The 12,295-nt window shown below is 38.9% G+C and overlaps 1 protein-coding gene across 5 annotated transcripts in view; it reads right to left on the bottom strand.

Annotated features, from left to right (window-relative positions):
• LOC126236235 (prominin-like protein) overlaps positions 1 to 12,295 on the bottom strand; it is a 572,733-nt gene that overhangs the window by 69,622 nt on the left and 490,816 nt on the right. The window lies entirely within an intron of this gene.

Genomic DNA, 12,295 nt, shown 5'->3' with positions numbered 1-12,295 from the left:
TAGTAATAACTGAAATACAATTTCCTTGACTTAGGAGAGGAGAGACAAAGCACTGATCAATGACCCTGAAGGGGTCAATATATTTGTAAGATCTGTCCACATAGTAGGAATATTTATGAAGAAAGCATTCAAATGCACAGTAGAGGGCTCTTGTTGTCAACATACACTGCAACTCACATTATGGAAATTTGCAGTGAGTATCTTTGAAAACGAACTATTCCCCTACTCATGTATTTCGAGTTACAGGTGTATCAGCAACAACCAATAGCGTTGCTAGTAAATATACGTGTAAAACCAGAATAAACACATGCAACATTACAGTCTTGGTCTTGACACAAAATGTGAACAAACAGCATTGTACTAAAGTCACATGAAAATTCTAGTTCAATGTTGATAGTGTGTAGTACGCAATGCTTACTCCATAGATATTCCAACTCTATAAGCCTCTTACTGGTTTCTACATACATACTTCATAAGCCACTACACAGAGCCTGGCGGAGGGCATCTTGTACCACTGTTAAGTCATTCCCTTTCCTGTTCCACTCACAAATGAACTGAGGGAAAAATGATTGTATGTGTGTGTCCATACATACCCTTATTTCTCTTATCTTTTCTTCATAGTCATTGCACAAGAAGTACACCAGAGAGAGTAAAATTATTCTGCATCTGTTGCAGATGTTGGTTCTCTAAAGTTTCTCAATAGTGTTTCACAAAAAGAGTCTTCTTTCCTGTAGGCATTCTCATTTCATGGAGCATTTCTGTAAAACTCACATGCTGGTTGTGCCTAATAGGAACAAACAATTTCATATCGCCTTGTAAGATAATGCTTAGATATTTCACTGATGTGACCATGCCCTGCAACACACCACTAATACTGCATTTGGACATTGAGTGGTTGCTTTTTCCCCCACTCATCTGCAGTACTTTATGTTTTCCACATTTTTAATCATGCAAGTAATTTTCAATGGCTGATGAATGGCGACTTTTATTATTGGACAACATGCATTTTTGTGTGGTATTGGGAAAATCCTTCAAAAATCAGACTGCAATGACAGTCACTGGATGACAGTGTTGAAAGTCACTGTCCTGATGTCAGGAAAAGAGGTCCCACAAATATCTGCTCTACTATACCAAATGTATGCCTATGACACTTAACTCAGGTATAGTGTGTGTGTGTGTGTGTGTGTGTGTGTGTGTGTGTGTGTGTGTGTGGGCATGTGCGCCTATGCACTTGAAGCACATCAGCTTGTATTTTGCTGTTATGCGGAATACACACAACTTGCTTGAGAAGTCATCAAATTGAAGAGAATCAGTGCAGTTATATGCTGAAAAGTAGCCTGGTACTGTCAAGGTCTCAAAATCTGTCTTTGCAATTACTATAACAAATTTTGGGAAATTAGAAGTTTGAAGAATAAAATATGCTATCAAAAAACAACATAAACTGATGAGAGAAATGCAACTAACATTTCAACAGTGGTAACACAATCCACATGTCACTATGAGGCAGCTTGAATAAGTGAGTGGGATCAACCAAAGAAACGTTCTATGAATATTACATTCTAATATCCTTCACCATTTCCACATTTTGTTCCACCAATAGCTTCGTGGCATTTCTATGGAAGATTTTGTTGTAGAAGACTCATCATTTACAGACAGAGCAAATCACAATCTTGGCAATTTGCATGTCTGCTCCGTCGAAAATCCAAGCTGGCTGAGAGACACTGATAAACCTCCACTTTAGCCTGTCAATGTATGGTGTGGGCTTTACAAGAATTACATCATTGTTTCCCATTTTATTAATGGGACACTTAAACCACCAGAAGTATCTACAGTTCCTAATATGTGTGCTGCTGCAGTTATTGGAAGACCTCCATCGGACACAAATAAATTCATGTGATACCAATATAATGGATGTCCTGTCAATTCTGTATACATTATTACAAATGTTAAGGCTAATAGAATTGGGGAGAAGAGGAGTTGGTGGCACAGTTTGACTAGAAAAAGGAATCAGTTGGTAGGACATGTTCTGAGGCACGAAGGGATCACCAATTTAGTACTGGAGGGCAGTGTGGAGGGTAAAAATCGTAGAGGGAGACCAAGAGATGAATACACTAAGCAGATTCAGAAGGATGTAGGTTGCAGTAGGTACTGGAAGATAAAGAAGCTTGCACAGGATAGAGTAGCATGGAGAGCTGCATCAAACCAGTCTCAGGACTCAACACCACCACCACAACAACAACAACAACAACAACAACAACAACAACAAGCACAAATTGAGCAAATTGAGATGCGTAGAGCACGTGTGAAGTGATGTGTGATTACAGTGCGACAAGCACAATCTGCACATGCCGTTAAGTCCTGAGCATACTGAGACGCACAGATTCTATGCCTTCTCCGGTTGTTGACATTCTCAGCTGACAGAATCAAAGCACACCACCTCTAATATTTCTCAATCGATTTTATAGAAACTATTTCGTAAAAGATTTCATTTTTACACTGTGTGTGGCCTTACACATCAACTTCATAGTGAAGTGCCCACCATCTCACTAACGATAATACTTATTGTGATATACACATTTAAGTAAGACACTTCACTTCATAAAATCCAAAACGTTTTTGTATTTGGTGCACATTATACTATCTGCTGCTGCATGTGAAATTTAGTTAACACATTGCATTTTACTTTAGACTTGGTTACACAGGATAATTGAAATGGCTTGGGAGTTGGGACAGGTTCCATCAGACTGGACGAAAGCAGTAATCACACCAATATTTAAACATGGAAACAGAAAAGATTGTAACAACTACAGACGTATCTCTTTAATCAGCGTTGCGGTTACAATCTTCTCAGGTATTGTTGAAAGGAAAGTGCAAGTATTAATTGAGGACAAACTGGATGAAAATCAGTGCGGGTTTAGGCCTCTTAGAGGGTGTCAGGACCAGATGTTTAGCTTACGGCAAATAATGGAGAAGTGTTACGAGTGGAACAGGGAATTGTATCTATGCTTTATAGATCTAGAGAAGGCATATGACCGGGTTCCTAGGAGGAAGTTATTGTCTGTTCTACGAGATTATGGAATAGGAGGCAAACTTTTGCAAGCAATTAAAGGTCTTTACATGGATAGTCAGACAGCAGTTAGAGTTGACAGTAAATTGAGTTCATGGTTCAGAGTAGTTTCAGGGGTAAGACAAGGCTGCAACCTGTCTCCACTGTTGTTCATATTATTTATGGATCATATGTTGAAAACAATAGACTGGCTGGGTGAGATTAAGATATGTGAACACAAAATAAGCAGTCTTGCATATGCGGATGACTTAGTCGTGATGGCAGATTCGACTGGAAGTTTGCAAAGCAATATTTCAGAAATAGATCAGAAATGTAAGGACTATGGTATGAAGATTAGCATCTCCAAAACGAAAGTAATGGCAGTCAGAAAGAAATATAAACAGATTGAGTGCCAAATAGGAGGAACAAAGTTAGAACAGGTGGATGGTTTCAAGTACTTAGGATGCATATTCTCACAGGATGGTAACATAGTGAAAGAACTGGAAGCGAGGTGTAGCAAAGCTAATGCAGTGAGCGCTCAGCTATGATCTACTCTCTTCTGCAAGAAGGAAGTCAGTACCAAGATCTTTCGACCAACTTTGTTGTATGGGAGCGAAAGCTGGGTGGATTCATGTTACCTTATCAACAAGGTTGAGGTTACGGATATGAAAGTAGCTAGGATGACTGCAGGTACTAGTAGATGGGAACAATGGCAGGCGGGTGTCCACAATGAGGAAATCAAAGAAAAACTGGGAATGAACTCTATAGATGTAGCAGTCAGGGCGAACAGGCTTAGATGGTGGGGTCATGTTACACGCATGGGAGAAGCAAGGTTACCTAAGAGACTCGTGGGTTCAGCAGTACAGGGTAGGAGGAGTCAGGGCAGACCAAGGAGAAGGTACCTGGATTCGGTTAAGAATGATTTTGAAGTAATAGGTTTAACATCAGAAGAGGCACCAATGTTAGCACTGAATAGGGGATCATGGAGGAATTTTATAAGGGGGGCTATGCTCCAGACTGAACGCTGTAAGGCATAATCAGTCTTAAATGATGATGATGATGATGATGATGATGATGATGATAACTTGGGACGAGGTCTCTGTCTGTCTCTGGTCTAGAGACAATGGATTGTATGTAGTGTTTTCAATCCCGATCATATGAGTGCAGGAATGAGAAATTCGTAACATCTCTCATATCTCTTAGGTTGGTCAAGATATCAAATGTTTTGGCAGGTCATTAACGCATGGAATTTTCTTAGCTATGGTGATATGGCGGAAGTTATAGTTTTCATTGTAGTTTTTTTCCCCATTTTCTTCTTCTTCTTCTTCTTCTCTTTCTCCTTCTCCTCTCTACTCTTTTTTTTCTTTTTTTTCCCCCCCTCTCGATCTAGTACTGCTAAGTTTTTAAGAGTCATTGACATCTAGACATGAAATTTCTTCTCTTATGTTAATGCAAACTGACACAATGAGGTTTTTCCATAAGCTAGTGACCTCTCTGGTCACCAATTTCTTGTTTAATGAAACACACTATTTCAGAATTCTGTTGCAATAGCTGCTGCAAGGTGAGTTTATGAAAATTATACTCTGTTTCGATAAAAGGAGCAAAATTAAACCTGTCAACAAGAGAAATGTAGATGTTACTCATAAATGATACGGCTGCTTCGGATGAGAAAATGTTAACAATTCACACAAAAATAAACTGCCAATTCTGTTGCAATTTTGGTAGAATCCCGTGACTGATTGTATTTTTAATAGTGAACTACTGAAATGGAAACTTACCAAAGGATTTCGCCTTGTTCCTCATCTGAGCAATATGAAAATAATAATCACCATGCACTTCAGATGGAGTGATACGCACATGCCAGACACTGGATCCTCACCTATGGCTTGTCAAACTGACAGTGCATGATTTGCGAATAAAAGAATTATTACTGAGGAGAGTAAACAACTGATCCACTGCACAACACACGATGGTCAGAGTACTGTCAGCAGCTGAGAATAACGCATGTGACAGCAATGTGGAAGCTAGCCAGATGTGCATTGTGAGACGAAGAGTTTACGTCATTGGAGAAACATTGTCATGAATGTAGGCCTGCCTTTGTCAGGAACCCATTTCAGCAAATTAAATATATCAAATCACCACTCTCTTTCAGCTCATACTTTCAGAAGTATACTGACCACAATCTTCATTTGTGTAGCAAGTTGTGCAATTAGTTTATTGATGCTGATACTGTGTATGCAACCACTGCAATGCTTTTTCTTGTCACGACGTGCCATGGGATTTTTCTACTGTTTCTAGCATACAGTGACAATGTGATGTACACAAGTATGTAGTATAAAGTGTCTTTTTATATCCATATCCCAGTAATCACACTGAAACTTACATACTTCATGTCTTGAAGGCTTTTTAGCAGGAGCACAAAGAAGATATAACTGGAAATTTCCACTTTTCAAATTTTTGTCCAGATCCTCAGCATAATAGGCAGCACAAAGACAATTTGTTTCATTATTAAATATTTAAAACTTCCTGCCTTGCTTCTCAAACACACAATTTTATAGTCTTACTTCCTATTTCACCACCCTCATGATGAATCATCCAGCCCTTCTTGGGGTCTGAACACATTGTGGAGGCAGAAGCTGTAACCCAAGTGGCTAATGGCTCAACAGTCATTCAGTTGTGCACTATTCTTGACAAAAGAAAAACAATAGCAAAACAAAACAGCAAAACTATATAGATATAAATAACTGAAACATATAACACACTCATGAAAAATATAACACATTCATGAAACATATAACATACTCATGAAAAGAGGCCAAGAGCTTAAATGGTGAAAATGGAACACTACTCAATGACAATAAAGTTCAGTATTATGGCAATATTTTTCAGATGTCCAGCACTACCACTGCCCATACACACTGTGCTTCCGCTCACCGCCTCATCTCTAGCATAATACTAGTATGACACAAGAAACTGTGCCACTACCACAGTTCAACACAATCTGGAGCAGGTGCATATTGCATCACCATTGGGTCGTGGCCCTATTTACGCAGGTGCACTTGAACCTCTTACGTTACAAAAACGCAGGCTGTCCTGCGCTGTGTCACACACATCGTGCACATGTGAGAACTGTGGTAGGTAAGGCAAATGGTCAGTTTCAGGTTATTTGGAGAATTTTAGGAAAGAGTGTTTCACGTGTAAAGGAGACCGCTTATACAAAGCTGGTGCGACCTGTTCTTTAGTACTGCTCAAGTGTTTGGGACCCATAACAGGTCAGACTGAAGGAAAATGTTGAAGCAATTCAGAGGTGGGCTGCTAGATTTGTTACAGGTACATTTGAACAACATGTAAGCATTATTGAGGTGCTTCATGAACTCAAATGGGAATCTTTGGATGGAAAGTGATGTTCTTTACAAGAAACACAATTAATAACATTCAGAGACCTGGCAGATTAGATTAGATTAGATTAATACTTGTTCCATAGATCATGAATACGACACTTCGTAATGATGTGGAACATGTCAGGTTAATAAATGATGTCTGTACAAGATATTACATTACACAAAATATTGCATGACACTAATGTTTAAGTTTTTTTTCCCCTCCCTTAATTTATATCTAAAAATTCAGCCAATGAGTAGAAGGAGTTGTCATCTAGAAATTCTTTTAATTTATTTTTAAATGTTGGTTGGCTATCTGTCAGACTTTTGATGCTGTTTGGTAGGTGACCAAAGACTTTTGTGGCAGCATAATTTACCGATTTCTGTGCCAAAGTCATATTTAACCCTGCATAGTGAAGATCATCCTTTCTCCTGGTGTTATAGCTATGCACACTGCTATTACTTTTGAACTGGGTTGGATTATTAACAACAAATTTCATAAGTGAATATATATACTGTGAGGATCCCTAGATCCTTAAATAGATGTCTGCAGAATGACCATGGGTGGGCACCAGCAATTATTCTGATTACACATTTTTGAGCAATGAATACTTTTCTACTCAACGATGAAGTACCCCAGAGTATGATGCCATACGAAAGCAGTGAATGAAAGTAGGCATAGTAAGCTAATTTACTGAGATTCTTATCACTAAAATTTGCAATAACCCTAATAGCATACGTAGCTGAACTCAGACGTTTCAGCAGACCATCAATGTGTTGCTTCCAGTTTAACCTCTCATCAATGGACACACCCAAAAATTTTGAAAATTCTACCTTAGCTACAGACTTCTGTTCAAAGTCTATATTTATTACTGGAGTTGTGCCATTTACTGCACGGAACTGTATATACTGTGTTTTATCAAAATTTAAAGAGAGTCCGTTTGCTGAAAACCACTTAATAATTTTGTGAAAAACATCATTTACAATTACACTGGACTCGCATTCGGGAGGACGACGGTTCAATCCCGCGTCCGGCCATCCTGATTTAGGTTTTCCGTGATTTCCCTAAATCGCTCCAGGCAAATGCCGGGATGGTTCCTTTCAAAGGGCACGGACAACTTCCTTCCCCGTCCTTCCCTAATCCGATGAGACCGATGACCTCGCTGTCTGGTCTCCTTCCCGAAAACCAACCAACCAACCAACCAATCATTTACAATTACATCACTTAGTTCTTCGTTTTTGGATGTTATTACTATACTTGTATCATCAGCAAAAAGAACTAACTTTGCATCTTCATCGATGTGTAGTGGTAAGTCATTAATGTATATCAAGAACAGTAAAGGACCTAAGACCGAACCCTGTGGGACCCCGTACCTGATAGCCCCCCAGTTTGAGGAATCAGCTGTTGTTTTAACATTACATGAACCACTTATTTCAACTTCCTGCATTCTTCTAGTTAAGTATGAATTAAACCATTTGTGCACTGCCCCCCCCCCCCCTCAAACCATAATGATTTAGCTTATCTAAAAGAATTACATGATTTACACAATCAAAGGCCTTTGAGAGATCACAAAAAATACCAATGGTGATGTCCGGTTATTCAGAGCATTTAATATTTGATCAGTGAAAGCGTATATAGCATTTTCTGTTGAAAAGCCTTTCTGAAAACCAAACTGACATTTTGTTAGTACTTTATTTTTACAAATATGGGAGGCTACTCTTGAATACATTACTTTCTCAAAAATTTTTGATAGAGCTGTCAGAAGAGAGATTGGGCGGTAGTTGTTGACATCTGAAGTATCCCCCTTTTTATGCAATGGTTTTACAATGGCATATTTCAGTCTATCGGGGAAAACACCCTGCTCCAAAGAGCTATTACATATGTGGCTGAGAATCCTACTTATCTGTGGGGAACAAGCTTTAAGTACCTTGCTGGAAATGCCATCAATTCTGTAAGAGCTTTTACTTTTCAGTGAGTTTATTATTTTACTGATTTCAGAGGGAGAGGTTGGTGGAAATACAATTGTTTCAAACTGCACAGGTATGGCCTCTTCTATTAGTAGCCTTGCCTCTTCTAGTGAAGATCTACATCCTATTTTCTCCACAACATTTAAAAAATGATTATTGAAAATATTTTCAATTTCTGATTGTTTGTTAGTACATTTGTCATTCAGTTTTATGGCACTAAAGTCTTCCTGTGCTCTTGGTTGCCCTGTTTCCCTTTCAATAATATTCCAAATTGCTTTAATTTTATTTTTAGAGTTACTGATCTCAGACATGATGCACATGCTTCTGGACTTTCTAATAACTTTTCTTAGTACCGCACAATAGTTTTTATAATATTGAACAATTTCGGGGTTAGTACTCCCTCTTGCTGTTAGATACAGTTCTCTTTTACGGTTGCAAGATATTCTTATTCCTTTAGTTAGCCAAGGTTTTTTATATGTTTTCTTGGAATTATGTTTAACTATTTTCTTGGGAAAACAATTTTCAAATGCCCTTAAAAATGTATCGTGAAATAAGTTATATTTCAAGTTTGCATCGGGTTCCTTATACACTTCATCCCAGTCTAGCTGCTGCAGGCTTTCCCTAAAGTTTGCAATATTTATATTGTTAATTGAATGCACTGCTTTGAAATTCTGATTTGATATACTGCATGGAGCTATGTCATGTACTGTAACTAGCTGTGCACCATGATCTGAAAGACCATTTTCAACAGGATAAGCATTTATGTCCTTAAACTTATCTTGGTCTATAAAAAAGTTATCTATCAATGTCCTGCTGTTCTTTGTTATCCGAGTAGGAAAGTCAATGACGGAGCTCAAATTGAAAGAACTGAGTAATACTACAAGGTCATTCTTCCTATTACACTCTTTCAGGGAATCAACATTGAAATCCCCACAAATGATAATTTGCTTCCCCCTGTGACAGATAACACAACAAAGCATCCAAGTTTTCTAGAAATAGCTGGAAATTCCCTGAGGGGGACCTATACACTGTTACAATTATGAAAGTGCCATCATTTAGTTTTAGTTCAGTGGCACATGCTTCCATATGTTGCTCTACACAAAATTTTTTAGTTTCTAAATTTTTTACACTGTGGAAGCTTTTGACATATATGGCAACTCCTCCTCTCATCATATTATCTCTACTTACAAGTGCAGCTAATCTGTACCCATTGATGCTAACCTTTTGCATATCAGTGACAATGTGATGCTCAGACAGGCATAGTACATCTATTACATTCTCAGTTTCTATATCTTCTAACCAAAGCAGAAGCTCATCAATTTTATTCTTCAATCCCCCAATATTTTGATGAAATATACTAACATTATTTTTCACTTTACTTTTGTATCTTGAACTTTTTTAACATCTTTAGTACTTGCCTGGCTGAGTTTCCCACTGGACACTGATCTTACACTAAAAAAAAGTGTTTCCACCATGAGATGTAGTTCCTCCCACCTTTAAATATCCTGCTATCAGTTTACCCTTCCCTTTCTTGTTGAGGTGTAGGCCATGTCTAGTATAGTCCCACCTACAGAGTGAATCAACAGGAACCACACCAATGTGTGACCCTGCACCAGATCCAAGTAGCCGTTCCAACTCCAAATTAACTCTCTTGACAGAAGAGCTCAAATGAGGTCGGTCGTGGCGCTCCAGAACCGACACAAACCCAACACTGGTATGACTCGATGTTGATGCAATCTTTGCCAGGTCACACACTATGCTGCATCCCGGATCTCTGTCAATACTGTTGCCTGGCCCACCCACAATAACCACGGAATCTTCCTTAGTAAAGCCTCTACATAGTGAACCTAAATCCTCTGTAACCTGCCTCAGTCCAGCACTAGGTTTGAAAAAACTTGTAACCTGGTATTCTGACCCTAATTCATCCTGCAGAAGTTGGCCCACACCCCTAGCATGCGAACTACCTAGCAACAAGACTTTCTTTCTCTCTGCAGACTTCCCTACATTCTTATTCAATTTGCTTCTGAAAGCTTGTTGAGCCCTGTCTAAATCTATTTCTGTGAGAGGCTCATCAGTTTCTGACTGAGGCAACAGGTCAAACCTATTTTTTTCATTAATAACAAAGCTGTCATAAGAATTTCTTGGCCTGCTCCTTATGCCTGTTGCCACTTCCCACCCCTGTTTACCCTTCTCCCCCCTTAACCTGCCCAGTTCTCGCCTAGCCTCATCTAACTCAGCCTGAAGGGCAGCAATTTTCCCATCCTGTTCCACAATCTTTCTATCTCTACTGCATAGCCTACAGAACCACTGATGAGTATTGCTCATTTTCCCAATTCCCACGCCACTACAATCACCCCAACGAAAAAAGTTACTACATCCATCACACCAGACCCCGGAGCTAACAATTCTACGGCACGTCAGGCACTTTACACTCATGGTACAAATCGATCTTAGTGACAGAAAGACAATTAAGTTACCGGAAAACAATGAAAATACGTGTATGAAAAATTAGGCCTACTCGCGACAATGTAAACAGTGGTTCAGAAGTTTATTACTGGAAATTACTTAAGAGATGACGATACTCTACAGATATAAAGGGGCAGCAAATGTATTTAGCACACTAAACTATCAGTAAATGCATTTAAAATTGCGGTATGAAGTTTAATCTGAAAGCTCAAAAGTTCGGCCTGGCTGCGATATGTAAACAAAACGAACTTTACGTGATTACTGTGAAAATACACGAGTAAGACAAAAACCTTTAATGGTACGCTTGAAGAACACTATAATGAACGTAATAAATTAGTTTAAAGTGTTAAAAACAGTTTATTATTACTTAAATTACATATATTGTATGAGAGCTGTGACTCAGATGTCCGTATTTGAAGCTGACTGCAGAAAGATTCTATTGCCGTCAACATACAATGCATGTAAGGACCACGAAGATATGAGAAATTACGGCTCATATGGAGGCATACAGACAGTTGTTGTTGTTTCCTCACTCTATTTGTGAGTGTAATACGAAAGGTAATGACAAGCAGTGGTACAGTGTACCCTCCGCCACACACTGTACGGTGGCTTACGGAGTATGTAGATCTCAATTTGTGTTCCGCAGTATGACAGAACATTTGAAAATTGCTTGAGCAGTCAATCAGAAGACACAATATGGTCTGCACTCTTGCCTAACTTAACATCTCTGGGCTGCAGGGAGGGATTTGTGTGTGTGTGTGTGTGTGTGTGTGTGTGTGTGTGTGTGAAGTGCTTGCATCTTGCATGATGGTGTGGATGTCTTCTGCTTTAAAAAAAGGTCTTTTGGTCAGAAGCCCAAATTTACAGCTGTCTTTTTGTTGTGCCCGTCAGACTCAACATCTATATGGTGAGTAGCTACCTACCCTTTTTGTAAGACTGTCGTTAAATCTTCACTAATCAATTCATGTTGGAGCAAATATTTTAGAATTTTAGCTGTGGTTGTCTGTGCATCACCTAGGAGAAGAGGCACTAAAACCTTCTTCAAGGTAAGTTGCATGGACCAGGGGAGAATGATGTATGGACACTAGGTTCAGTGATGTTAAAAGTCAGGTGGGATCAAAACAATTCTAAGAGAGTACAGAAATTTTACTCCACATAGGGGAAGGTCAGTGCTTAATCCCAGGGTTAAATTTCTTGTATAAAAATTGTATAAAAATTCCACAAAAATTGGTCTTTGAAAATGCATGGTGGAACTCGGGGGAACTTTGTTCCAACTGAGGAAAGTTACTGTCAGTGACATACTGCCACAAAATTAATCCTTCACGAAGGAGGAACCAGTTATACTGTATGCAGAGCCAATTTGTGTGATTAAAATGCCACAAGGTACAGGTAAATTACTTTTGATTAATGTAAGAACCGAACTGCCTGGAAATAC

This window comes from Schistocerca nitens, chromosome 2 (genome assembly GCF_023898315.1).
Source record: "Schistocerca nitens isolate TAMUIC-IGC-003100 chromosome 2, iqSchNite1.1, whole genome shotgun sequence".
In the NCBI taxonomy this organism is placed as follows: Eukaryota; Metazoa; Arthropoda; class Insecta; order Orthoptera; family Acrididae; genus Schistocerca; species Schistocerca nitens.
The sequence above is the reverse complement of the archived record's forward strand: the minus strand, read 5'-3'. Positions and strand labels throughout refer to the sequence as shown.